Genomic DNA, 27956 nt, shown 5'->3' with positions numbered 1-27956 from the left:
AGGTTTTATCGCTTCTCTTCTCTTTAAATTTTATCCTTCTTTTTCAAAGAGGACCTTTCCCGGGAGATTTCCGACATTGATTCCGTCGTGACCGATTTTGACCCAAACAGTTAGCCCCCAGCTCGCTAGAATATTTGTGATGTTCTTGCGAGTGGTTAGGCAGGTCAGGTAAGTTAGGCGGAATTAATGGTTGGAAGTGGACTGTTCACTCTACTAAAAGTGGAGTGCGATAAGATTAGGGCTGTGCCTTGTGAAGGCTGCCTACTTACCCTTGTTGAAAGGATCAAGCCTTTCGTAGTTCGTCTTGGAGTTAAGGTTCTTACGACCTGTTTTCCAGTGAGACCTTTACGGTCTAGTTGTGTATCATGTAGAGATTATCGGGCATGTTGCTGCCGATGGCATTCTATATTGGACCTTTGTCGGCCTTGAGAGTAGCCTTGCTGGCTGTTTTGTTTTGTTTTTTTTTTGTGGGTTATCTCCTTTTAAAAACGTATAGAGAGGCCATACATGGAGATGAGAGAAAGAGTGTAAGTTGTCATCTCATTTTTTACTCTGCGGATCGTGATACTTGTCGTTGCATAAGATGAGAACGTCCGAAGACTTGTGTTCGAGAAGTCTCATAAACGCGCAAATATCGACAAAAAGACATTTTTAGGATCTCGTATCTTTGATATCAGACCTAGAGATGTTAGAGACCAGTGTGCTGGTTTTAGGGCAAGACCTAGGTCTAATCACGGCTTTAGGGGGTGCGATGACTACTTCGACTTACGTTTATGGTAGGAATCGAGCATCTCTTCGAGGATAATTTTTAAGTCTCCCGAAAGTGCTGACCAAAATTTCAGATTTTTTATATAGCGCTATTACCTTTGTGTCGGGTGTACGAGAGCTATCTCTATGAGATGGCTTAGTCTGTTTAGGACGTTAAGAATCTGTTGTAATCAGTAACAAACTTATCGGTAGATATTACCATTTTTGAGTCTTCGCGAAGAATACATGTTTGAAAAGATGTTAGTGCGTATGATTGTTTGGTCTTCCAAGAAGGTGCCTTTATCGAGGAAGGTAATTTTGTCGAAAAATGGTTCTTCAGGCGTCTGCGACGTCTCGCAATGCTGAAGATTGATTTTTCTTTGGTATGCCGCGTTTCTTGCTTGAAATGTTTGCGGGCTTGAAGATGTTTGGCGATATTGCAAGGGTTTAGTCTTAACCCTGCGTTCGAGAAACATTTTGGTTTGTCTACAGATGTTCGCAACCAAAATTGTTGTTCCTGTTTGGATACTAATAATTTGATTTGCGATCGATGAATTAGGACCGAGGGGTCGCGTAAATTTGTCCCTGGAAAGAAGCGTTTTCCTTCATAGTGCTTTGTGAAGTGTTGGCTTTCCGAGATCTATTTCGTGCATTTTTTAGGATGTCTCGTATTGCTCTGGGAGCTTTGTTACGATTTTTTTCCTTACATGCCGCATGTAATGGATAAAACGTAGCGGGCTTAAAGTGAATTGTGGAACGTATTGAACTTGGTCGATTGTCGACGAGTTTAGATTTTTCCGTTTAACCGTTTGGTCGCTAGGACTGAGTTTTGTTACGAAGAATTTATCATATAATTTCCGACTATATGTTATAGATATTTGTTCTCTTAATAGTCACATGACATTTTTAGACAAATCGCATATTTTCGTTTAGCCGTAAAGTGATGGAGCAATGGTTGCTTAGATAGCCAAGGACATTGTAGGTCATGGATTAGACCATGGTACTTTCGTGTTAACATTAAGGTTATGTTAGTTAACGATTGTCCTTAAAGGGGATGCCGAATTCTGGTTCAGAATTTTACTGGAAGGCGTAATTGACCAAGGGCCAAAGAGCGCTTGTCGAGATTGATAGGCCAAGTTTACTGAGGTTATCCGTGTTAAGATGGCCGATAGTCGTAGAAAACGAATCTCCGCTTTAGGTTTCAGTTATTGATATATGGTGTTTTAGACATCTTGTATATATGCTTTTCAATTGGTTTTCAAGTCTTTATCGAGTCTTCCTAGTCCTTTTCGAGTCATTACAGGTCTGGAGTTGCATTGGATGGGAGATGGACTAGCTGGAACAAAAGAGGCAAAAAACAGTGCAATTTGGTGATTTTCACGCAGAACAGTCGAGCGGAGCAACCTGAGTGCCTGTTCCAGCGGCAGAGATATTTAAGGAAGTTTCCAAATATTTCGGGATTTTACCTAGGGCTTCCCCCTTTTACTCCCAGGCCGCCATAGACCTGCATATATATCTTTTCTTATTTTCTATTATTATTGTACGCTAGTTTTTACACAAGAAACCATTGGAGACTTTTGTACTTGAAGATTTGCTACCTTGGAAGGGAAAAGGCTTAATCTCTCTCACTTTGAGAAGATTCCTGAACCCTATCTTATTTATATATTGATTCAGCATGTTTTCTTCATCTGTTATCTCTGTGATTTCTCTGTCCATGGCTGAGTAATCCATTTGCTTAGTCTAGGGTGTTAGGGTGTTAGATCCGTGAGTTAAACATAGATAAGTGAATCCCTTGATTGTCTTCATTCATAACTATTTTTAATGCTTGCATTAAACTGTCCGCTTAATGCTAGATCCTAGGTTTAACCTGTTCATTAACCGTGTAATAGGCTGCTAGATCTGTTGTGAACGAGCATTGCATCCCTAGTCAGCGAGAGTAGATATTAGGGTGTATTGTGAACATATCGGACTTGATCTCTAAAGCTTGCTAGCGCGTCTTGATCCAAACGAGAGTTTAGGCATCAAGACCGACTTGCAAAGGAATCAATACCATGAGAGTGGGTTGATTCAACCTGAGTGATCCGAGTTCTGGACTTACTCTTAATTGAACTTGAATAATTGTTTGGCTCACACTTGTTTAACACCCAATCAAACCACCCTAGGCTAGCATTCTTAATCATCTGAAAAACCTTAAATCAATCTCTTACTTGCTTGTTACGAAATCAACTTTAAAACCACCATATTGTTTTAGCTTGATATTGATCCTATAGAAATAAAATGTAAACGTTGGTCTTTGTGGATTCGATCCTAAAGTGCTACATCGACATACCATTCGATTGTGGTAGTGTGCACATTAGGTTAATTGTCGTAATATCAATTTGGCGCCGTTGCCGGGGACCATCTTTTTACCTTTATTTCTCGGTTATTTATTTAGTCTAAGACCTCTAACTTGCTCCATGCTTTTTGTTGCAGCTAATTTTTCAGGTGCATAACCAGTAGACATACTCGGAGAAACGCACAAGGAGAGTTAGTTACATTTACCAACCAGGAGCTAGCAAGGTTAGAAAGAACAAATCGTCAACAACCAAGGCAATCCAACACCACTATGGGTGATCAAGCCAATCAGGATGATCTTATTGCTGCAATGGCACTCATGCAGCAGCAGATGCAGTAGTTGCAACAGTTGCAACAGACCATTCAAGCGCAGGAACAAGCTGCTCAGCAGCAGCAGGAACAACAGACGCAGACTATTTCAATCGGGCAGAGAAACCTTCATTGCAACATCCCTACTACTCGTTATGCCATAGTTCCTCCACCCTGCACTAGACAGGACTTTGAGATCAAGCCTGCTTTGATCGGTCTAGTACAGAGAAAGGTGTTCTCTGGTGTCTCTACAGAAATTCCAATGGAGCATATTGAGAGCTTCGAAAAAGTCTGCAGTTTCACTTGCGCGAATGGCGTACCACCAGACTACATCAAGTGCATGTTATTCTCATTCTCTCTTAATGGAAAAGCTGCACGGTGGTTGAAATCCGTCCCTATCGGCTCTCTCACTTCATGGGAACAGGTCCGATCAGCGTTTCTCAACTATTTCTACTCTAAGGCGAGAACAGCTGCATTGAGGAACAAGATCACCTCTTTGAGACAGCTCACTGATGAGCCTTTCTGTGACGCATGGGAGCGTTTCAATGACTATCGCAGAGAATGTCCTCACCATGGATTTGATGATGACTACCTCTTGGAAATTTTCTATGATGGAGTTGACTGGGAATTTCAGAGTGCTATGAACTCTGCCAGCAATGGAGACTTCATGACTCAGACCACTGATGGAGCGTTTGAGCTGATTGAGAACATGGCTGCTACCTCAGCCAATAAGAACGAGGAGAGTGATTGCTCCAAGAAAGGGAACAGTTCTGACACCCAGAAGATAGATGAGCTGACTGCCTAGGTTGATCAGCTACTGAAAAACAACCAAGGGCACGTCTCATCATGGAGCAAGCTACGGCCGGGCAGATTCAGAACCAGAACCAGCGACAACCGCAGATTAATCGGCAAGCTGTTCCAGCTACCGGGAACAATCACCCAGATGAACTGAAGGGTATGGGTATGATGATGCAACAACTGTTGCAGGCTATGCAAATTCATGGCAATGCATTAAATCAGTTTTCTACAGACATCAACACCAGGATGGACAACTTTTTCACCGAGCTGAATACAAAGTATGATGATGTGAGCAACCACATAAAGAGGATTGATGTTCAACTTGCTCAAACAGCTGAGAGTGTTAAGAGGCAGCAAGGTATGCTTCCTGGAAAGAGTGCGATGAATCCTAGGGTTGAGCACTGTAATGCAGCAGAGCTGAGATGTGAGAAATCTGAGGGAAAGGAACCGGAGCAACTGTCTGTTATGACTGTTCCAGACACAGAAGAGAGAACATAGCACTCTGCTAGTTCTAAAGTGACTGCTCCCGACGAACTTGCTGAGACTCCACCAGTTCGAGTCTATGTTCCTAAGGTTCCATATCCAATTCCACCTATACATTTGATGGATCTTATTAGTGTAGAGCAGCTAGCTGGGTTTAGGAAGATGGTGAGAAGGCTTCCTCAAAATATCTCATTTGAACATGCTTGGGAGATTCGGCCATTGCATATGTTCTTCAAAAAATGCAGAGAATCTCAGGAGGATATCAAGGCACTCTTTACTGAAGCACTGACACCATCGTTGAAGGTACTGCCTAAGGTTGATGACCCTGGAAAGTTTGTTTTCCTTGTTCCATTGATGGAGTGGAATTCAAGGAAGCTCTCTGTGATTCTGGGTCTAGTGTGAACCTTATCTCAAAAGCGATTTTAGACGAGCTGGGCATTGTTGATGTTGAGCCTTCTCTGGTGACTCTGACTTTTGCAAACTCTTCCATGACAGTCCCTTATGGCACAATTCGCAACCTTCCTGTCCAAGTTGGAAACTGTATTCTCCATACCAAATTTCAGGTTGTTGATATGAGCAAGGATCATGAGATGCCTTTAATCTTTGAAAGGTCATTTATGGCTACAGTAGGAGCAGTTGTCGACATGCCTAATAAGAGAGTCTCCTTCTCCAACATCAACAAGAAGGTTTTCTACAAGGCTCTCCCAACCAGTTCACAAATCCGCTACGCCTCTTGCATCTCAGTGGTTAGTGGAGAACAACTGGATATTGTTCCTAAGAAGGAGCTTGGTAAAAAGGGTGAGATCAAAGAAGTTCTGGATGGAGATCCTCACACGGATACCAAGAAACTCAGTAGGAATGCAAAGGTGAATGAAAAATTCCAGAAGAAAAGGGTCAAGGGTGACCCTATGATGACTTTGATACCTCGGTTGTGTGATGAGAAATCCATTGAGTATGAGGTAAAGTGCAAGGATACCTCTAAACCTTTCTCTAAGGTCAGAGTAATTCTCACACATGAGCTGAAAGAGAAAGGAGAAGCTGCTGTGAAAGGGTTGTTGAGCAGAGTTTGAAGCTGAACATGTCTGATTGTGGACCTTGTTTTGGAACAAGCCCTCATGCTCAACCCAACTAATCCCTGTCACTAAGTCAAGCTAGTGACTTAAACCAAGCGCTTGGTGGGAGGCAACCCACTGGTAAGCGTAAATATAAGTTGGTTTTGCTTTTGTTTACTTATTTTTTGTTTTAGTTTATTGAGTCTCAAGTCAAAAAGCAAAAAAATCCGAGATACTTCAAAAATTCTAGGTGGCAGCAACGGAACAACCTGCCCTCTGAAAAGAGCGGTTGTTCCAGGCGACCATCTGACGATAGAACACCCAGAATTTTCATGGAGTGCCCGCTCCACTCAGGTAAGTATCTCACAAAAAAAATATTTATTCTTGTTTTCACCTTTTCTCTGATTTATTTTCACACCAGGGATGTTGTGAAGTAAGTCTGGAGGAGGGTTTTCGTCGTTTACTAACTCGTTTCTTTCTTTTGAGTTAGTTTGAGTCAGTTTTTATGGCCGAGTCAATCAAAACTTTGTGGGAACTAGGACCTTATTCCGTGTTGATCACTAACCACCTCGTGCTTTAGTTGTCTTATTCAGTGACCTTAGCGGTGGCGAAAGACACACATGTGGACCTGGAACTCCCTGACATATCTCACTTGATTCTCCAGAAGTTCTCGGCCAATCAGGTTACACTGGGTAGACTTAACTCTACCTAACTTGAACCTAATCTTGACTGAAATTCTTTTTGTTATGGGCATTAGATCAGGGAAACGAGAACACACTCAGGACTTCTTATCCTTTTTATCCATCTTTCTGATCCTGAGTGGCTAGCTCATCTTTAGCTAGTTCCCACCCTGTAACTTAGCCTTTATTCCACCTTCATGCATTTGTTTTTCAGTGTCATATGTGCAAATATGTGCAAAAAGGTCGGAGAGGAAAGGATCGACGCAGCCTCTTACTCGTTACTGCTGCAGAAATTCAGTCAGAATGGAGAACAAACAGATTAAGGGAGCAACCTCTCGATTACCAATGAACTGCGCAAGAGCAGGGGTGGAGAATCAGAACCACCAGTGGCACTCAGAAACATCATGTATTACCTCCTTCTTCGTCACATCACCATATCAGTCTTAAAAAAAACGAAATGGGGTGATGGAGAAGGGGAAGAAATCAAAGAAACATGAGCCACTGGGAAGGTCAAGCAAAAGAGTATGTACCAATTTGAAAGATTAGAGAGCAGCCAGATGGCTGATCCAAAACGGAGCAGTCGTTCCAGAGGAAGCAAAAACGAGTAGAGGCTGTGGACATCAAAGGATCTATCCTCTCTTGCCATTTTGTGCGATATCCTGCATCCTCTACAATGAAATGGTAGCCCCTAAACACTCTTAACTCCACCATTAAATATCCTTTTTAACACCTTGCATGTCTACCCTGAATAGTGCATGTGATGAGAAGCTCACGCTACTCTTAAATGAATGTAGGAAGTTTTGTCTCGATAGTGTTGCTTTTTCAGGTTTGAGATGTAGAGTATGGAGCCGATTTTTGAGCAGCAGTCAGTGGGTTTCCGGTAAGGGTGTGTTGTCTTAGTTTTACTGCTTGTATGGTTTAGAGATTCGTGGTTAAAGTATGGTTGCTGAGAATAGAAGAGTTCCCACACTTTCAAACCTTTCTCCCTGTTCTTGATACTTGACATTGTTTGAGGACAAACAAGGATCTAAGTCTGGGGGAATTGATATATGGTGTTTTAGACATCTTGTATATATGCTTTTCAATTGGTTTTTAAGTCTTTATCGAGTCTTCCTAGTCCTTTTCGAGTCATTACAGGTTTGGAGTTGCATTGGATGGGAGATGGACCAGCTGGAACAAAAGAGGCAGAAAACAGTGCAATTTGGTGATTTTCACGCAGAACAGTCGAGCGGAGCAACCTGAGTGCTTGTTCCAGCGGCAGAGATATTTAAAGAAGTTTCCAAATATTTCGAGATTTTACCTAGGACTTCCCCCTTTTACTCCCAGGCCGCCATAGACCTGTATATATATCTTTTCTTATTTTCTATTATTATTGTATGCTAGTTTTTACACAAGAAACCATTGGAGACTTTTGTACTTGAAGATTTGCTACCTTGAAAGATAAAAGGCTTCATCTCTCTCACCTTGAGAAGATTCCTGAACCCTATCTTATTTATATATTGATTCAGCATGTTTTCTTCATCTGTTATCTCGGTGATTTCTCTGTCCATGGCTGAGTAATCCACTTGCTTAGTCTAGGGTGTTAGGGTGTTAGATCCGTGAGTTAAACATAGATAAGTGAATCCCTTGATTGTCTTCATTCATAACTATTCTTAATGCTTGCATTAAACTGGCCGCTTAATGTAAGATCCTAGGTTTAACCTGTTCATTAACCGTGTAATAGGTTGCTAGATCTGTTATAAATGAGCTTTGCATCCCTAGTCAGCGAGAATAGATATTAGGGTGTATTGTGAACATATCGGACTTGATCTCTAAAGCTTGCTAGCGAGTCTTGATCCAAACGAGAGTTTAGGCATCAAGACCGACTTGCAAAGGAATCAATACCACGAGAGTGGGTTGATTCAACCTGAGTGATCCAAGTTCTGGACTTACTCTTAATTGAACTTGAATAATTGTTTGGCTCACACTTGTTTAACACCCAAACAAACCACCCTAGGCTAGCATTCTTAATCATCTGAAAAGCCTTAAATCAATCTCTTACTTGCTTGTTACAAAATCAACTTTAAAACCCCCATATTGTTTTAGCTTGATATTGATCTTATAGAAATAAAGTGTAAATGTTGGTCTCTGTGGATTCGATCCTAAAGTGCTACATCAACATACCATTCGATTGTAGTAGTGTGCACATTAGGTTAATTGGTGTGCGTATACAGGTAATATCAGTTATACGATGAATGTGTTGTATAATGTTACCTATAGTCTTATGAAAATTGATTCGTTTTTGTCTGAGGAAGACGAAGCCTAAGAGGTTTGATACAGAACCCGTGCGGAGTCAGTTGTGGGATGATTGCCTGCTCGGATGTGACCGAGTGGAATGAAAGGCAGAAGCTAGCAAGCCGCAGGGCTAAAGAATGAGACTTGTTACGTTTACTTTCGAAAGTTGCTTCGTATGAGTTGATCTGATTGTTCAAAGGATTTTTCGTGTAAGTAACAGGCGACCGATTTCATGAAGGTATTAAATCGGTGCTATGTATGGACATGTCAAAGTAGCGATGTTTCCGCAGATTTTACGAAAAACGTTTCTGCTTTGATTTCGATATTTGGTAAAATTTGCTTGGAGTTACTGATATAGTGTTACCGAAGTTTATTTAACTCCACCTAAACCGACGCTCGAACCCGGGGTTAGTAACGAATCCTTTCACAACAAGAGATTGACTAGACAAAGTCTTAAGAATAAGAATTGAAAAGTTGCATTTGCTTTGTTTCTTGTATGTCAGAACATGTGTGCTTTGTTTATAGTGTATGGATTTTATATATGTATTTTGTTTCATGTTTGAAGACACTCATTGGTTATTATTGTTTGAAATGGATCTTTCGTTATTATTGTATAAACCCATCTTGTATATTGCAGAGTGAAAGTGTCAATGGGACGAACGCAGGAAGGAAGAGCTTGGCGGAGGATAAAGGTCCAGATGTGCCCGCAGATGTGCCCGCAGCTGTGCCCGCAGATGCTAGTTCCTCGGAAGATAAAGCTCCAGAACTGAGCCTTGTTCTATTGGACAAAAATTAATCCACTGTTTCAGATTTACCGAAGGAGGATGCTAGATATCTAGAAAAGAGGGATGCTGCTTTGGCACTTTGCCGTGCAAAGAGTGATCGAACAAGGAAACTTGCTGCCTCACAGAAATCTCCTTATACGGCAAACAGAATGGCCAGAGTGATCATTTCAAACAGAAAGCTTTATCCAGGCTATAATCCTTTTGCACCAATTGACAAGACGAAGTTAAGGGAGCTCGCTGATTGGTTGAAATCTTGTCCGTAAGTGTTTGCTTTTCCCATAATAGCTTGCTTTTCACATAATAGCTTGCTTTTCCCATAAAACCTGATTGCTTTTCATCATTTTGTGTTTGCAGTCATTATAGAACAACTCTCGATAAAAAACCACGTAAAAGTAGAACTTGGTGATATCAAATCCTCCGAACCTCCCTAGAGTGGCTGGAGGACTGTGTAAGTCTTCTGCTATGACATAGACGACTTACTTGTAAGTCGTCAGGTAAGTCTTCTACGTAGACGACTTATCAGACGACTTAATTCGTCTACGACTTACTTGTAAGTCGTCTGGTAAGTCGTCTGATATCTTCTGACTTGTACTCTATTTTATATGCAGCATATTGATGCTTGGATTAATGTGCTGAGGAAGAGGTACGACGCTAACCCACAACATTTCAGGAGCGAGAGAATTTGCTTCCTTGATCATCTCTTTGCTCAGCAATGGATATTCAACTTCAAGGATTTTAAGGACTCGAAGCCCGATCACAACGGTTTAGGAAGAAGACTCCCTGGTGGGGTGTGTAATTATTATGCAGGCACTATACCATCATTTTGCCAATCAAACAAGGTTTGGGGGACGGATATGGATGATATCTATGCGCCAGTAAACTTCGCCGACAGTCATTGGATTGCTATGTGGATATCGATCCCTAAGAGGCACATAGTCGTCTTTGACAGCATTTGTTCCAATATCTCCCCAGAAGAACTCGATGTGGTAATGGAGCCTTTTCTCTACAGGGTCCCTTATCTGCTTGTTGAGTGCGCTTCCTCAGACGAAGTACGTGCCCAATACAGCCTGGAGCCATTCAGATATGAGAGACTGACCAATATACCTCCGGCCCGAGCTGGTGATTGTGGCGTGTACACTCTAAAGTACATTGAATGTCATGCTCTTGGGATAGAGTTTAGTAAAAAATACTTTGCTAAGCCCAACAGGAAGAGTATGAGGGATAAGATGGTGGTGGATATATTTCAAGAGCTTCCTAACGTGCATGAGTTCGAAAACAAGGACATGGATGACATCCTGGGTACGTATGACGTGTGATAAACAGGCCACTTTAGATTATTTTGTATGATATATTAGGCTGATGTGTGTATTTGAACTTTATCCCTATTTTGTATTTGAACTTGATCCCTATTTTGTATTTGAACTTGATCCCTATTTTGTAACTATATTCTGCGCAGAAGACTTACAGTTAAATCGTCTGGAATGTTGGACGACTTAACTATAAGTAGTCTGGAAAGTTTTCTGAGCAGTGACCTTTTGTAACTATATTTCAGATAATATAAAGGGCAAGACCATCTCAAATTTGTTTGGTAGTGCAATTTGACAAAGAAGTTGACACAGATAAGTTCATAACACAAATTTTTAGTACATAGACTGAACACTGGACGACTAACTTGAAGGTCTTCTGGAAGAAAAAACCCTGGACGACTAACTGGACGACCTTCTGGACGACTTAATTGAAGGTCTTCTGGAAGACTAATCATTGGATGACTAACTTGAAGGTCTTCTGGAAGAAAAAACCCTGGACGACTAACTGGACGACCTTCTGGACTACTTAATTGAAGGTCTTCTGGAAGACTAATCACTGGACGACTAACTTGAAGGTCTTCTGGAAGAAAAAACCCTAGACGACTAACTGGACGACCTTATGGATGACTTAATGGAAAGTCGTCTGGAAGACTAATCACTGGACGACTTACATTGTGGTTTCGTATGGCCAGTTTCCTTGCATTTTGAGCATCTATAAACCCTGTGTTGCTTCCGGGGTTTGCGTCCTCTCATCCTGGATAGCTCCAACCAAGATTGCCATCTTGATTTCTTCTGTCTTCCCGGACCACATTTTACTTCCGGAGGAAAGCATGTGCGTTCCTCAACTTGTTGTCCAACACAAGGATATATATTCTCTGAGTATCCTGCAAACAGAAAATCTTTTGAGTACACTGGACATACAAGTGTGGAGATATGCAAACCAACAGATGTTCCAGCAGCTATAGCATGAGAGCAAGGTATCTTCTCCACTGCATAGACACCACAATCACACTTTCCATGTTCCAAATCAACCACACAGTCCATTTTCCCACCTTTCACAAAGAATCGCCATCCATCAATTGGTTGTACCGTCATCGTATCCGCTATCTCCGATCGAACAACAAGCAAGTATTCAACACCTCGACTATGTTGAGTTGGGAGACTCAAAGCATCTTCTCTCCTTTTCCAAAACCACTTTCCTAGCTTCTCCCTTATGAACTCCAACAGGAACTGAACCGGAAATCCTCTAGCTCGCTTCAGAGCGGAATTAATAGATTCAGCGATGTTGCTTGTCTTTATGTTGTACCTGTCCCCCTGACAATAAACCCTTGACCATAGGCTGATCGGCATTCTCCAAATACGTTGCAAGGTCCGGGTTTGCACTCTGTATCTCAGCCATGTACCGGTCAAAATCTGAAACCGTATGTGCATAAGCATCACCTTTCACCAAGTACAAGAGATGTTTCCCTTTAAACTTTTTGACAATGTTTTCTTGAAGGTGATAATAACATATTCCTCGGGTTGCCCAAGGAAACACCTTATCACACGCACTTTTAATGGCCGCGTGCCGGTCAGAGACTATCACCAGAGGCTGCTCATCAGATACACAACTAGCCAATTTTCTGAAAAACCATTCCCAAGAAGGTTCATCTTCGGCATCTACGATCCAAAAAGCAAATGGAAATATCTGAAAATTCCCATCTTGTGCGGCTGCAACTAACATAACACCTCCATATTTCCCACTTAGGTGAGTCCCATCCACCACAATGACCCTTCACTGATACTTAAAACCTTTGATAGAAGCTTCAAAAGAGAGAAATAGATACTTAAATCTATTGATAGAATCAAGTTCTATAGCCGTGATAGAATTAGGATTTGCTAAGGAGATTTGCTCGAGATATGATGGCAGACGCGAATACCCATCTTTTGCTGATCCTCTCACCAATGTTTGTGCATATAAAAGTGCTCTGTATGAAGTGGTGTAATCAAGCGTCATGCCAAACATGTTCTTCATTGCATCAGTGATATGCTGCGGATTCAACCCATCAATGATTCCAACACGATCAATGAAAAGCCTACCAACATACTTCGGAGTACAGTGTCTCCGCTGAGCGAGTCGGTCTCCCGCTGAGCATGTATGTTTTTCCACATACTTTGTTACCCAAAACGTGTTTGTCCCATGTTTCACACTCGCTCTGACCACTAACCGGACATGTTGTCACAAGGAGAGTTTTCGTTGACTTGTATATTCTGAAGGAGAACTTAAACCTCACTGCTGTCAACCGCAGCTCTGAAAGCAGTGCATCCTTGCTAACAAAACTCTGGTTGACATAGATACTGTTACCATTCGATCTTCCTCCTTCAATCTTTTCGATATTTTCAAAACACATATCATCATCTTCCTCATCCTCATCTTCAACCTTTCCATAAACACTGTAATCCTCACCATTCTCGTCCGCTTCAGCAACAATAGAGATACCAGCATCCTCCTCCCCATCGTCCTCCTCCCCATCGTCCTCCTCCCCATCATGATTTTCATCTTCAACCAAATCATCATCATCATCTTCAAAACATTCATCAGCTTCATCATCTTCCCTGAACTCTGAAACCGTTTCCACCTTGCTACGGCTTGATACACAAAGCCGTACTCCATGCGTTTTGGTTATCTCGAGCAAGTTTTGAACTTGTCTATCACTTGTAACATGAATAGGAGGGGTGTCTGGAGCCTGCATCATTTCTGCTGGTAATGAGTAGGTTATCTCCACAGATCCTGTGCTCATGTCCAGGTTATAATCTTCTTGAGCCATTGCAAGAAGTTCAGCATGTGTCGAACCTTCCCCCAAAAAATTGATTCTCGCTCCTTTGACATTATCAACCACAAAATCCCAACGGCAATCATTCAACAACCATTCTCCATACACTGCATGTAACTGACGCATCATCTACAAAAATTCAAAATAAAACACATTAGTAAACATAGAGAAAATGAAAGTTTACTAAACATTGACGCAGACGACATACCAGTAAGTCGTCTGGAAGACTTACCAATAAGTCGTCCAAACAGGTCATTTTTGCAATTAAATTTTAAAAAGGACGACTTACAAGTAAGTCGTCCAGCTTTGTTTGTTAAAAAAAAAAACCTAGACGACTTACTGGTAAATCATCTAGGATAAATGGGTTAGTTTTGCATTTGACCGAATTGTATCAGATATTTGACTTTTCATGGACGACTTACCAGTAAGTCGTCTCAGGGAAAACAAAAATTTCAATATTTTATTAAAGCTAGACGACTTATTTGTAAGTCTTCTCAGGTTAGTTTGCAATTCGAAAAAAAAAATTATATATTTAACTTTACCCAGACGACTTACTTGAAAGTCGTCCAGGCAGACGACATACAAGAAAGTCGTCCCAGATAAGCAAGGTTTGACCATAATCTAGGAAATAAATCTGGACGACTTGGCTTATCCTGGACGACTTTCAGGTAAGTCGTCTTACTTGACGACATCCGCGTAAGTCGTCTGGGAAAAGTTAAATATTTAAGTTTTATTTTCCCATTGCAAAAGTAACCTGAGACGACTTACATATAAGTCATCCAGATTTAATAGAATATTGAAATTTTTGTTTTCCCGGAGACGACTTACTCGTAAATCGTCCAGGAAAAGTCAAATATCTGATACAATTCGGTCAAATGCAAAACTAACCCATTTATCCTAGACGACTTATCAGTAAGTCGTCTAGTATTCTCTAGATTTTTTTTTAACAAACAAAGATGACGACTTAAAAGTAAGTCGTCCGTTTGACCAGAAGACTTACCCGTAAGTCTTCTACAGCAAGACTACTTACGGGTAAGTCTTCTACACAAACAGATCTGGAAAAAATTTCAATTTCATACCTTAAACTAGTGAGATGACTTCCTTAGCACACAGAGTCTTCTCCAACCACCCAGAATCTCAAACGAAAGTAACCCATCAAGAATATTATGCTTGAATGACTCTATAAACCATAAAAAAAAATTTGAATCAAAAGCTTGAGTTTTTTGGATGAATATGGAGGCAAAGTGAAAGAGATGTTGTTTTTAGTTCATAACAAGTGAGAAAGAGAGAGTGTAAATCGATTTTAGGTGCATTAAGAGCTTCAAATTGGTTGTTCATGGTGGTTGGGGTATTGATGACAATGGCAATCTTGTAATTACTTGAAGATGATGAGGGTGAGAGAGTAAAAATGTTATTTTCGGAAAAAAAAATAAAAAAAATTTGATGGCATTTTCGTGAATATCATGAACTTATGGGGTGAATCGGACAAAAAAAAAATCCAAGAAAAGCATCGGTTAGTTTTATGTTTGACTTTGAGTTTTGAGTCAATCTTGCAAAAAGCCCTAAAATAAAAGTCATCTTAGATAATGGTCAATGAACGACGATAATTTTATTTAATTAATTTTAGATAATAGGATAATGGGCTCAATGTATATTATTTAGAATTCGGGCTATTTTCATGGGTCAAGTTTGGCTTTTTTTTTTAAATTGTTTTAAAAAATGGAAAATGTTATAAATCATATTATGGATGTTCATAGCCGGCCCGGTTCATAACCGGCCCAATGCTGGAGAGAGAGAGAGAGAGAGTCGACCGTGAGGAGAGAGAGAGAGAGAGAGAGAGAGAGAGAGAGAATCGGCATCTTGCATTTTCCTTATTAGATTATGATTTGTACTATTTCCATATTTGTATTTCCTTTCTTTAGTCTTTCCATTATTCTATGACGGTGTAATTCCTTATATATAAATGGCTCCTTATGTTTATGAATAATACAGAAACATAGATTATATTCTCTAGTTTCACAACACGTTATCAGCACGATAGAATATAAATCCCTAAGCTAAAACAAACCGCCTAAAACCGTAACCCTAATCAGCGAACATCCTTACCGGCGAACCATCCTAATCCCGATCCCAATCCTTGTTTGCAATCTATTCCCGATCAGCTTCAGCTCAAGGCGTTCCTGATCCTAGCTCAGATGATCTCGGCTTGTTCAACCTCAGCTCGCAAACAAGACGATCTCAGAAAGTTCGCGACCCCATCAGCACGTTGCACAGCTCGCGTTCCCGATCTCAGCAATCAGACAGCTCGCGACAACATCAGCTCGCGTTCCGATCAGTTCCAGCTCGCGGTTCATCTCTTTGGTGGCCCATTCAACCCTACTTGGGGTTAAGGTAATTCGAAACCTTAAAGAGAACCCATAATCGAATTTGATTGTTTGATAAGAATCGAAACCATAAAAACTACAAACCCTAATAGTATGATCTAATGTTGAAATCAAAACCATAGGGCAATAGATCAAAACCCCAATGAGTAAATCAAAGCTCATAATAATAAGATCGATACCCCAAACCCTAATCGAGATTGATTGTTTGATCAATTAAAATCGAAACCTTAATAGTTTTGAATCTCAAAACCCCAATGATCTAAGATCAAAATCGAAACCCTAATATCCATGATCCTAGCCACATACATGCTTATTGCATGAATACATGAAATCGATTTTATTTAAAACCCTAATACTAAAACACATTCAATTTTATAAACCCTAATTCGAAATCAAATTGATTGATTGAATGAATTAAAATCGAAACCCTAATCTAATGCTTTGAATAGAAATTGATTGTTTGAATGATTGTATGTTTGGATATAGTATGCTAGCCTTTATTAATTAAAACCGTATTGAATTTGATCACATAGAAATTGATTGCTAAGATTGATAATCTCATTCTTGAATTTGGTTGTTTGAATTGATAAAACCGATTGAATGATTTTCAAATTGAAGTCGTATTGATTGTTTGATCGAAACCCTAATGTCTTGAAATTAAAATCGAATACTATCTTGTTTGATTGATTAAAACCGAATGCTTGAATTGAAATAGAAATCGCTTGCTAGGTTAAATGATTTATGCATTCTCGTCTTGAAAATGATCCGGCTAGTATTGATAGTTTTCATACATTCTCGAATGAACCCTAGTTGTTGCATTGCTCGACTGTTTGATTGCAATTACCCATTGAACTCTTAGAAAACCGTTTGCTAGATTGACAATGAATAACCATTGTATTGATTGCATTGAAACCATTTACTAAGATTGTAGCCGTGCGGCTTGTTTGCATCCGTGCGGCTTGTTTGCATCATGCATGCATAATAGTACGAACTGATTGCAGATAGAATCTGAATGCTAAGATTGAACATGTATGCATCATATACGAATGACCTATTTGCATCATACCAAGAATCCAGATTGCTTGAACATATTGATTGCATTCGATTGAACACTATAATCTTAAAGATGAAATATATGATTTCAGATGTCGAAAATCAACAACTTGGATTTTGCTGCCCTAAATCTCTCTGGAGATAATTACTTGCAATGGGCACTTGATACTAAGATCATCTTGAAATCCAAGGGACTCGGTGAGTGTATCGCCGAGGACAATAATGCAAGTGAGAAAGATAGATACAGTGCGATATTAATTATACGCCATCATCTTATTGAGAGTCTCAAAGATCATTATTTGACTATTGAGAATCCTCTAGACCTTTGGACAGAGTTGAAAACGAGATATGATCACCAGAGAACGGTGTTATTACCAAATGCTACATATGATTGGAGGAATCTTAGAATCCAAGACTTCGAGTCCATGGACGAGTATAACTCGGCCCTGTTTAAAATAGTTTCGAAATTGAAACTGTGTGGTGAGGATATAACGGATAAGGATATACTTGAGAAAACCTTTTTCACCTTCCACACAAGCAATGTGTAGTTACAACAACAGTACCGTGAGAAGGGCTTCACAACTTATGCTAATCTGATCTCTTGTCTCTTGCTCGCTGAGCAGAACAATGAACTGTTGATGAGAAAAAATGAATTGAGACCTCCTGGAACAAACCCATTACCTGAGGAACATGCGACCGTAGAGGCTAAGAAAGAGTCGAACCATGTCCAGAGTGATAGCCAACACGGCCGTGGTCGTGGAAAATGGTATTGACGTGGTGGTCGAGGCCGAAACTCGTTTGGTCGAGGCCGAGGCAACTCATATGGCCATGGCTCCTATGGAGGCCGTGGCTCCTATGGAGGCCGTGGCTCCTATGGAGGCCATGGCTCCTATGGAGGCCGTGGACATGGCCGAGGCCGTTGACATGGCCGGGGCCGTGGTACATCTTTCAAGCCACAAAACTCGACCAAATCCGTGTGCCATAGATGTGGTATGGATAATCATTGGGCTAAGACATGTAGGACTCCCAAACATCTCGTTGACCTCTACCAAGAGAGTTTGAAAAGGAAGAATCCTGAAGCTCATATGACTTATCAAGATGGTGAAGATGATTTCAATCATGAACGAGACGATCTTATGGATTATGAAACTTCAGATTGTTTAAAAGAATGAAGTTGAATTCGACATCTATGTTTTGTGTTCTTTGCTTTATGTTTTCTATGTTTTGATATTGCTTTTGAACTTATTTTATTAATGAATGAAAGTTTTTGATATAAAAGTCTCTAAAGTCTCATAGAGGGCTACAGCCAGGCTAACATCATGTTGCCTAAGGGTACGCATCTAGAGATATCTGATGCATTGTATTCACCCAGCTCTAAGAGAAGCCTATTGAGCTTTAAAGACATTCGAATGAATGGCTTTCATATTGAGACTAAGGGCGAAGGAAACAAAGAGTTCCTTCAGATCATAGAGATCGGCCAAGGCTATAAGAAAGTCCTAGAGTCTATACATGCACTCTCTACTGGCCTTTTACTATGCTAAGGTCGGAATGATAGAGACCAATGCTGGTGATTTCCCGTCCCAAGCGTTTAATGATTACTGTATGTCCATGGGGGTAAGTGTGGAACACTCCGTGGCACATGTACATACACATAACGACTTGGACGAATCATTCGTAAAACTAATTCAGCTAATAGCTAGACCATTGCTTATGAGGTCTAAGCTTTCGGCCACAGCTTGGGGACACGCGGTCTTGCACGCGGCCGAAATGATTCGTATAAGACCGTCTAGTGAACATAGATATTCCCCATTACAATTGCTTACGGGTCATGAGTCAGACATATCCCATCTTAAGACATTTGGCTGTGCCGTCTATGTGCCAATTGCACCATCACAGAGAACAAAGATGGGATCTCAAAGGAGGATGGATATATATGTTGGATATGATTCTCCCCCGATTATAAAATACCTTGAGCCAACTACGGGTGATTTATTTAAGGCCATGTATGCGGATTGTCACTTTGATGAATCCGAACATCCAACATTAGGGGGAGATAGCAGTAAACTGGTAAAATAAATTACCTGGAATCAAACATCCTTATCTTGGCAAGATCCTCGGACTCAAGAGTGTGATTTAGAAGTCCAAAAGATTATACATTTACAAAAGCTAGCTAATCAATTGCCAGATTCCTTTGCTGACTCGGAAAGAATGACTAAGTCATATATACCAGCTGCTAATGCACCAATCAGTGTTGATGTTCAAGAGGGACATAATCAAGTTGCTATAGAGTCTAGACAACGTTTGAAACGTGGTAGACCAACAGGTTCCAAAGATAAGAACCCTCGGAAAACTAAGAAAGGTGCAGATAATGAAACCGAGGTTGGTGAAACCCTAGACACGACCGCGACCGTTCCTAAATCCCGGTACTTAACCGCGGCCGATCCCAAAACCCTAATAGCGATCACGGCCGATCATGAATGCTTAGATTCGGCCGGCCCTGATGTATCTAATACTGATTCTTGGGACGCCAAGATTCAAGGTACTGAAGGTACTCATAATAATGAGATCTCAATAAACTATGTCTTTTCTGGGATACAATGGAACAGAAAGAATGTCGACATTGATAATATATTTGCATACAAGGTAGCACTTGAACTTATGGATTTGAATGAGGATCATGAACCCACGTCTATTTATGAGTGCACTCAACGATCAGATTGGATCAAATGGAAAGAAGCTATAAACGTGGAGTTAAACTCTTTAAAGAAGAGTGATGTCTTTGGACCAAAAGTCCGGACACCATATCAAATTAAACCAGTCGGCTATAAGTGGCTCTTTGTGAGGAAACGAAATGAACACGACAAGGTCGTGAGATATAAAGCACGGCTTGTTGCACAAGGATTCTCAAAGAGACCAGGAATCGAATATGAGGAGACATACTCCCCTGTGGTGGATGCTACTACTTTTAGATTTCTGATAAGTCTGGCTATAAGAGAGAAATTAGACTTGTGGTTAATGGATGTTGTAACTGCATACTTATATGGGCCACTGGATAATGAGATTTATATGAAAGTACCAGAGGGTATAGAGTTGAAAAACAAATCGAGTACTCGAGAACAACACTGTATAAAGTTGAATAAGTCACTTTATGGATTGAAATAATCAGGCCGAATGTGGTACAATAGGTTAAGTGAGTACCTAGAGAGAGAAGGATACAAGAATGATCCGATCAGCCCTAGTATCTTTATAAAGAAATTCGGCCAGGGCTTTGTGATTATAGCAGTGTATGTGGATGATTTAAATATCCTAGGAACCTCTAGAGAGATTTCCCAAACAGTTGAATATCTTAAGAAAGAATTCGAGATGAAAGATCTTGGAAAAAAAACAAAGTTTTGTTTGGGATTACAGCTTGAGTACATAAGAGATGGAATCCTTGTGCATCAAATGGCATATACAAAAAAGTACTCAAGAGATTCAACATGGCCGAGTCTCATCCATTATCTAGCCCCATGGTCGTGAGGTCCCTCGGCCTGGACACTGATCTGTTCCGTCCTAAGATGGACGATAAAGATGTCCTTGGTCCCGAAGTGCCATATCTCAGTGCCATAGGAGCTTTGATGTATCTGGCTAGTCACACGACCATATATATGTTTTGCCGTGAATCTATTGTCTAGATTAAGCTCTTGTCCAACCCAAAGGCACTGGAACGGGATTAAACATGTTCTTCGTTACCTGCAAGCAACGAAAGACTTGGGTTAATTATATACTAACCAAAACAAAGAAGGTTTAGTTGATTTTGTTGATGCAGGTTATTTTTTGGATACACACAATGCTCGATCACAGACAGGCTATTTTTTCACACATGGTGGAACGGCCATATCATGGCGTTCCATGAAGCAGACGATCGCGGCCACATCTTCAAACCATTCGGAGATCTTGGCTGTTCATGAGGCCAGCCGCGAGTTGTTCAGAACAGGGGGAGTAATACGTGTTGTACTCTTTTTCCTTCACCATGGTTTTGTCCCACTGGGTTTTCCTGGTAAGGTTTTAATGAGGCAACATCTAAAGCGTATTACAATCCTTGTATGGTTATGGCATCCAAGGCGGAGTGTTATAAATCATATTGTGGATGTCCATAACCGGCCCGGTTCATAACCGGCCCGGTTCATAACCGGCCCAATGCTAGAGAGAGAGAGAGTCGACCGTGAGGAGAGAGAGAGAGAGAGAGAATCGGCATCTTGCATTTTCCTTATTAGATTATGATTTATACTCTTTCCATATTTGTATTTCCTTTCTTTAGTCTTTCAATTATTCTATGACGGTGTAATTCCCTATATATAAAGAGCTCCTTATGTTTATGAATAATACAGAAACATAGATTTTATTCTCTAGTTTCACAACGGAAAAAAGTTTACCATCTTTAGATTTCAGATACTGTTTTCGTTTGCCAACAACAAACAGATTTAAATCCAACCTTCTATTTTAATCCATCTATAAATTAAATCATTGTGGCATGGTAGCAACTTACTTTTAGTTTTAAAATTTCCAGATTTCCACTGGTGACCAGCAAAACGAAATTGTAATGAACAGAAATAATTAAGACAAAAATAAATAGTTTTTTATAAATAAAAATAACACCATGTATAGTAGATATGATAAAACAAACCAATTCTATTATAGAAAAAAATATTTTATCCAAATATAAACACATTAAAATGAAACTTAATTGCACATGTAACAGAAAATATAACCAAAAATATAGATATCAAAATCAGAATAAAAAATTCAATTTACCTATTCAGATCCACGCTTTCTATTTGAACTTGAAATTTATTAAATTTTTAAAATTGTTATTCACAACCAAACTAAAATAACAAAACTTAAACTAAACCACAACTTATAAATAATCAAACTAATAATATATCTCATGAACCAAAAACCAAAACCAACAACCGAATCTGAATCAAACCAAAATTCAACAAAAATAATCTTGACGTGCCAAAATTGATAACAATCATAAAACTGTAGTTTTAAAACATAAATTATAAATAATCCAGCGCAACCGCGCGGATTAAAATCTAGTTTAAATATATGGTTTATGAATTACGAAAAAAAGTGATGACTAGCCGGTTGTCTGAGTTGAATGAGGCTGGACCATGTGTAAAAGAGAGGCTTCGTCTGTTCAATGCAACAACAAGATCGGGGAAAAAATATATATCACAGATCCGACCAATATCCACCTCTCAAAGCACGTGATATTTCATGATGTCCCTAAAACAATCATTTCTGATTCATTTAAAATCTGTAATGTTCCGACCGCCCACGACTAATTGCTCGCATTTTCACTCGATCCGTGGACCCCGTTCGATGTGAAAGGCGGTAAGTAATTTTTCGGAGGTTCATTAGTTATGTTTACTAACTTTGCAATCACCACATTATCTTTTTCTGTATTTTGGCTTCACTCCCACTATATTGCAAATTACTTCTCGGTAGGTAACCCAGTAATCTATTACTCAAGCTCAAGCACCCTTAACTTTATATTCTTTCATTGCCCAAATGATATCCTCCGCTTCAGCATGTATAGGTGACTGAGCCCTATGAGTGCAAATCTGTCCTTGAAGGATCTCTTCCTCCGCCTCCAAAATTACAAAACCCATCCCCATCCATTCATCACTCGCTGCCCACGAGCCATCTACTTGGCAAGTGTACCGACAATCCGTTCTAGTATGTGACGGCGGTAGGGGTTGGTGTCTTTGTATTCAAGGTTCGTCCTCTTCTGTTATCTCGTCTCCTTGCTGTGCTACCTTCCATGTTTCAGCTTCTTGTTGCGCCAGTTGAAGGGTATCGAGGGGAGAAATATCTTTTGCATTGAAGCACTTCTCGTTCCTTGCCTTCCACACATACCAAATCAGCCAAGGAAACATTGAGAAGCCATTCCCTCTGTCTGCTGTGGCCACCTGTTACAGTAGATATTCAAAATTCGCATATAGGGAAGTACACGGGCAAAGCCCCGGAGGTGTTGGAATCGGCGAGAGAAACCACCATTGAAAGGCAGATGGGCATTCAAACAGTATATGGTTTGTATCTCAATCTCAGCTCCACATCGTTGACATGTAGTATCTGTCCCACAATGCCTTTCGACCAGCTTACTTACCGAAAACACATAGCCCAAAGGGCTTGCCAAAGGAAGTGTTTGATCTTTCTTGCCGTCTTTAGTTTCCACACTTGTTTCTTCAAAGGTGTTATGCTTGGTTCGACTAACGGGTATTACAAGATATTATTTGTATCATCAAAATCTATCATTTTATATGGTTATTCTCAACCATATTGACTTTAAAAACTACAATACACGTGTCACTTTCAGTCATATTGGTCTTAGAATTTTCATTATTTTTGCATGGTCAATCTTTTTACAAATTGTATTAAAGCATTAACGAAATATAAATGTTTTGATCAGTATCAATAAACATTTAATTCCCATGGCAAAGAGATTTATATGTATCAGACCTCTTTCAAACTTAATTTGGGTCGTCGACTCACGAAAACTATTTCCATCCATATTATTCGATCTTTTAAAGATAAAAAGTATTGTTTATAAAATCAGTATATTTCACCATTGAAACTAAAATCTTCTTTCTTTTCTGATGATCAAATACTTAATAATTAAATTAAGTTATTCCAAATGATCTGAAACAAGAAATCAAAAACGTTTAGCATTCTTGATAATTAAAGCAAAACAATTATCTTTAACCAAATCAAAGCATTTACATTCTTGACCGATAAAAAATCAAGATACCAAAACGGAATCTTAAAGTCTAAAACGTTACGACCATTAATATATTGCAAAAAAAATAAAAAATCAACGCATCAACATATATGTATAAACTGCAAAATAGTTAAGCCAATATAATGAAGGATGATCATTGCTTGCTAAATCATAAAGCATATCAACGAACAAAAAAAGCATTGAAGAGATTGTATTGATAAAATGATACCCAATGAATGGGATCGAAGATTGAATAACTATCAATCCATGAGCAGAGTTATTTATTCCTCCGAACACCTGTGCTTTCGTTAACAAATACGTTAGCGAATTTTAGTATTATTAAGAATAAACAATCCTTTGACAGATAACTTTAAAAGATCTCCATAGTGAAAAATAATCTGATGGAAATAGACTGATTTTCCAATAATAAATTCTTCTTGTTCCTATTTTTATTACAAAATACTTCATAAAATAATCAGTTTTCGTTAGTCTAATAATACAAACGAAAATTTACAAAATTAAGATTGTAACAGCAGATCCAAACCTATTCCGACACCAATCTGAGAATAGTGATTGGCCTGTTCTTAAAAAATAACCTCTTACAAATATCATTAATTATTATTAGTGCAAAAGCATAACCAATCTATCTTTATATTACAGTTTGCTTCACTCCTATGCCATCCACATGGGATTCCACATCATTAATTCGAACTCCCAAAACGCGCCACGTGTCCCGGCCATTTAAAATGTTGCACTTCATTTAATTGGAAATCTGCTGGGCTTTTTGCAACGCTTTTTCAAATCGGTAGCGTGATATGTGTACTTTGTTTTTTTCTTCTTTACGATAGACTGTGATTTTGGTCTGACAGATTAAATTAAATGGGTTTTCTAAATTTGTTGTGTTTACTGATCATAAACAGACACCCTCTCCGACTTCAACATTTTCATATTTTATTTCTAGGGTTCATAGTGTTCTTCATCCTCTGCTTTGGTAAGCTGTCCATGGAGTTTTTGAACGGTGATGATAGAGGACTATTTACGGAGAATCTCAGAAGCAATTTGCCATACGTGTTTTAATGCTGGGTAAGGGAAATTGAAACGTTACGGATGCATTCAATCGTTGTCATTAACTACCATCTTAACTCCTTTATCCTATTCATATCATGATCCTCATTCAATGCACCTCCCCTCTCTTCAGTCGGTGGATCTCATTTATAAAAAGGTCAGCCGTCATGCCCTGAACATCATCCTTTCATTCCTTACAATCCAAAAAAAAAAATCTGCAGAATGGTGATCTCATCTATCCTTCTCAATGATTTAAACTCAGGTCGCTGTAGGCCATCGACGAAGTCTGTTTCCTCAATTTTGGGAGGCGAAGAATGTGCAGAGAGGCGGCAAGCATATCTTTGTCGATATGATTCCTCTTGGCTCGAAGGTATCTTCGGCGATTTGAAAAACAAACACTTTTCTTTTCCTTTGAGATTTATAAGTAACGATGGGATTAATCATTTGAACATTATGTTATGTGCTTAATATGTTGCAAATCGGCTCCGTAACGTCTCTGCCATTATTCAGTCGATGCAACTGAGGACCCCTTTACATCACTTAAACCAAGAGGAACGATTGGCTCCCACTACGACACATTCAATACCCCTCCCCTTCTCCATGGTTACAGCAGAAATCTTCTCCTATAAATAAGGATGTAATCTTCGATTGAACTCATCACTATGATGATAAAGTTTTGGGTTTCATCCAGGGATATGAATGTGTCTTTGATATTGGTAAGCCATTGCTCTTTTTTCTTTTTGATTAATTTTGATCTATTGATTCTTATGTGTTTGATGTGATTTGCTACCTTGCATTAATCACAGAGGTACACCAGAACATCGTATTAGGACTTTCACACTCAAGAAAGATAAAGCCATATGCGTAAGTAGACATTCTAAAGGGTCTATATGATTCAAGGATATTATAGGCTGTTCATGAGGCCTGCTTAGTTACTAACATATTTCTAACAATCCAATATTTTCTTGACGGTGGGGTGTTGAATTTTGTGTCTGTTGGGGACCACAAGAAGAACATTTGGCTATGGAGCTATGTTTCTGCAACTAAAACTAAAAAATATATCTTTCACAGCTCTCTCACTCTGTAAGATCCTAATCTCTCTTCCTCTCTCTGATAGTTATCAGATTCTTTTTGGCTTATCATCTTATTAAGATTCTCGATTTATGTCTTGAGTTTGTATCCTTCTCAGTGTTGTGCTTACACTCGAGGTGCTAATGACCTGATTGAAATTTCTTCTTCTTATTGCTACTGAATAGTACCAAATAATAAGATTTGTTGTATTGTTGTTTTAGTTTCTTTGTGAATGAATCATTGTAAATGTCTTCACTTGGTATCAAGGTCGGCGAGAGCGTGCATATGCGAGTTTCTTTTGGAAGTGATCCAAGCCAACAATCATGGATACAAAATGTTAGAATCTCTATCCACTCAGTCATAATGATATTGGACTCTCCATTAACACCTAGGATGTATGTCAATTTGCTTTTCCTTTTCGCTTGAATCAGATTAGCTAGCTGTCAAATTATTCTCAACCAATTGTTTCTTAAATAAGGTGCACATTCGGGTGCAAGACAAGTTAAAAAACGATCAATGGAATCGGCGAAAGAGCGGGAACCTTTGCTTTTGATCAGAACGTTTGTGTACATTCCAATAGACGAATTCGAAGCTGCAACGATTTCCCCCGTTCAGGAGTTCCCCTCACGGCAGAGCTTCACTTTGGTTGAAGATGATCATCCATTTTTAACGTGTTGTTGTCGTATTATTTACACTCAATGAAAAAAACCACCACGAATTAGTTTTCATGTTAATCTTTGATACAAAAACCATTGGCTGATTATTATATCACTGGAAGAGACATGTCTAACAATAATAATCTCTTTAAATAGTGTTTTAATACTTTGGAGTAAGAAGACAAGGAATTAAAAACTACCTATGATTTGGTTATAGGTTTAATATATATATATATATATTTCAAATTGTTATTGAACAAAATAGTTGGTAATAATATAAACATAATTTGATATGTAAATATATATAATTTGTTTGTAGCATAACTCCAGTGAAGTGATGGAGGTTCATATATAAATCAGAAAAGATGTCTGCTGATTTTAAAACTTGATCAAATATTTAGAATAGAGTATGGTAATTCATCTTAGTGATGTTTTTGGGTAGTAAACTCAAAAATTACATAAAACATCATTAGTTTTAATGAATATTTTAAAAACTAGCTTAATTTAAACTAAAGGTCGTTTTGGTCTTAGTTTTCATTGTGTAGGTTTCGTTATCACCATCATAGATTACTATATTTTAATATTAAAAATGTCCGTGGATACTTAATTTTGTATAGTTTAATGTTTATTCTACTCTAATTATGATAGTTATGATGCAAAGTAAAATAAAGTTTGGAGTACAAAATCATAGAGTACATTTTCCTTCTTATACCATTTTCCCTGGTATGTTCTTAGCGATGACAAATTTATATAAGTTTTGCTTTAGAACATCATTTATTCATTGCATAAAAAAAATTGGTGGATTTTAACTGTTCGGTTAAGTACAATATCACTATACAGTTTATATCATGAAAACAAAATTTTATCTGTTTTGTAAAAGGAAAATCATATTTTAAAAAATAACAAGTATATTTACTTTTAAAAATCATAACAATTTTCAGATAACATATTTATTTAGTCTTCAAATACAATAACATGTACAAAATTTAACTAATATATATATTTTTAAATAATAATAATTTATATTAAATATTTACTTTAGCTAATTTAATTATTTGTTAATTTTCATCCCGCCCGTAGGGTGGGCCGACCCTAGTATCTTTACATATAAAGTTGGGTTTGCTTCCCTCTTAGGCTGTCCACGTAGGCGGACACGTCACTAATTCAAATCTTGAGAACCCGACACGTGTCCGCATCCAAAATGCGGCGTTTCATTAACTTGGAATTGGAGATCGTGTGGACTTTTGGCGTAACTCATAAACATGCGGAATATTGTGTGTGAGCTTTAGATCAAATTAAAAACAATATTTTTAACAGTATACTTTTATATTTTAGTCAACAAATAATATTGTGTTCTTCGTCTTATGAATACGTCATAA

General features: G+C 38.9%; 1 long non-coding RNA gene and 1 other non-coding gene across 2 annotated transcripts; one reads left to right on the top strand and one right to left on the bottom strand.

The window, feature by feature from the left end:
• Positions 1-3862: 3862 nt before the first annotated feature.
• LOC125581110 lies at positions 3863-3969 on the bottom strand. Its single transcript, XR_007318821.1, has one exon. It is a non-coding gene; the product is annotated as a small nucleolar RNA R71 (small nucleolar RNA).
• Positions 3970-22599: 18630 nt separating this feature from the next.
• Positions 22600-26828, top strand: LOC125580722. The gene is made up of 3 exons (XR_007318469.1): positions 22600-25220; positions 25361-25933; positions 26189-26828. It is a non-coding gene; the product is annotated as an uncharacterized LOC125580722 (long non-coding RNA).
• Positions 26829-27956: the final 1128 nt, after the last annotated feature.

This window comes from Brassica napus, chromosome C1 (genome assembly GCF_020379485.1).
Source record: "Brassica napus cultivar Da-Ae chromosome C1, Da-Ae, whole genome shotgun sequence".
In the NCBI taxonomy this organism is placed as follows: Eukaryota; Viridiplantae; Streptophyta; class Magnoliopsida; order Brassicales; family Brassicaceae; genus Brassica; species Brassica napus.
This window is presented reverse-complemented; position numbering and strand designations above follow the sequence as displayed.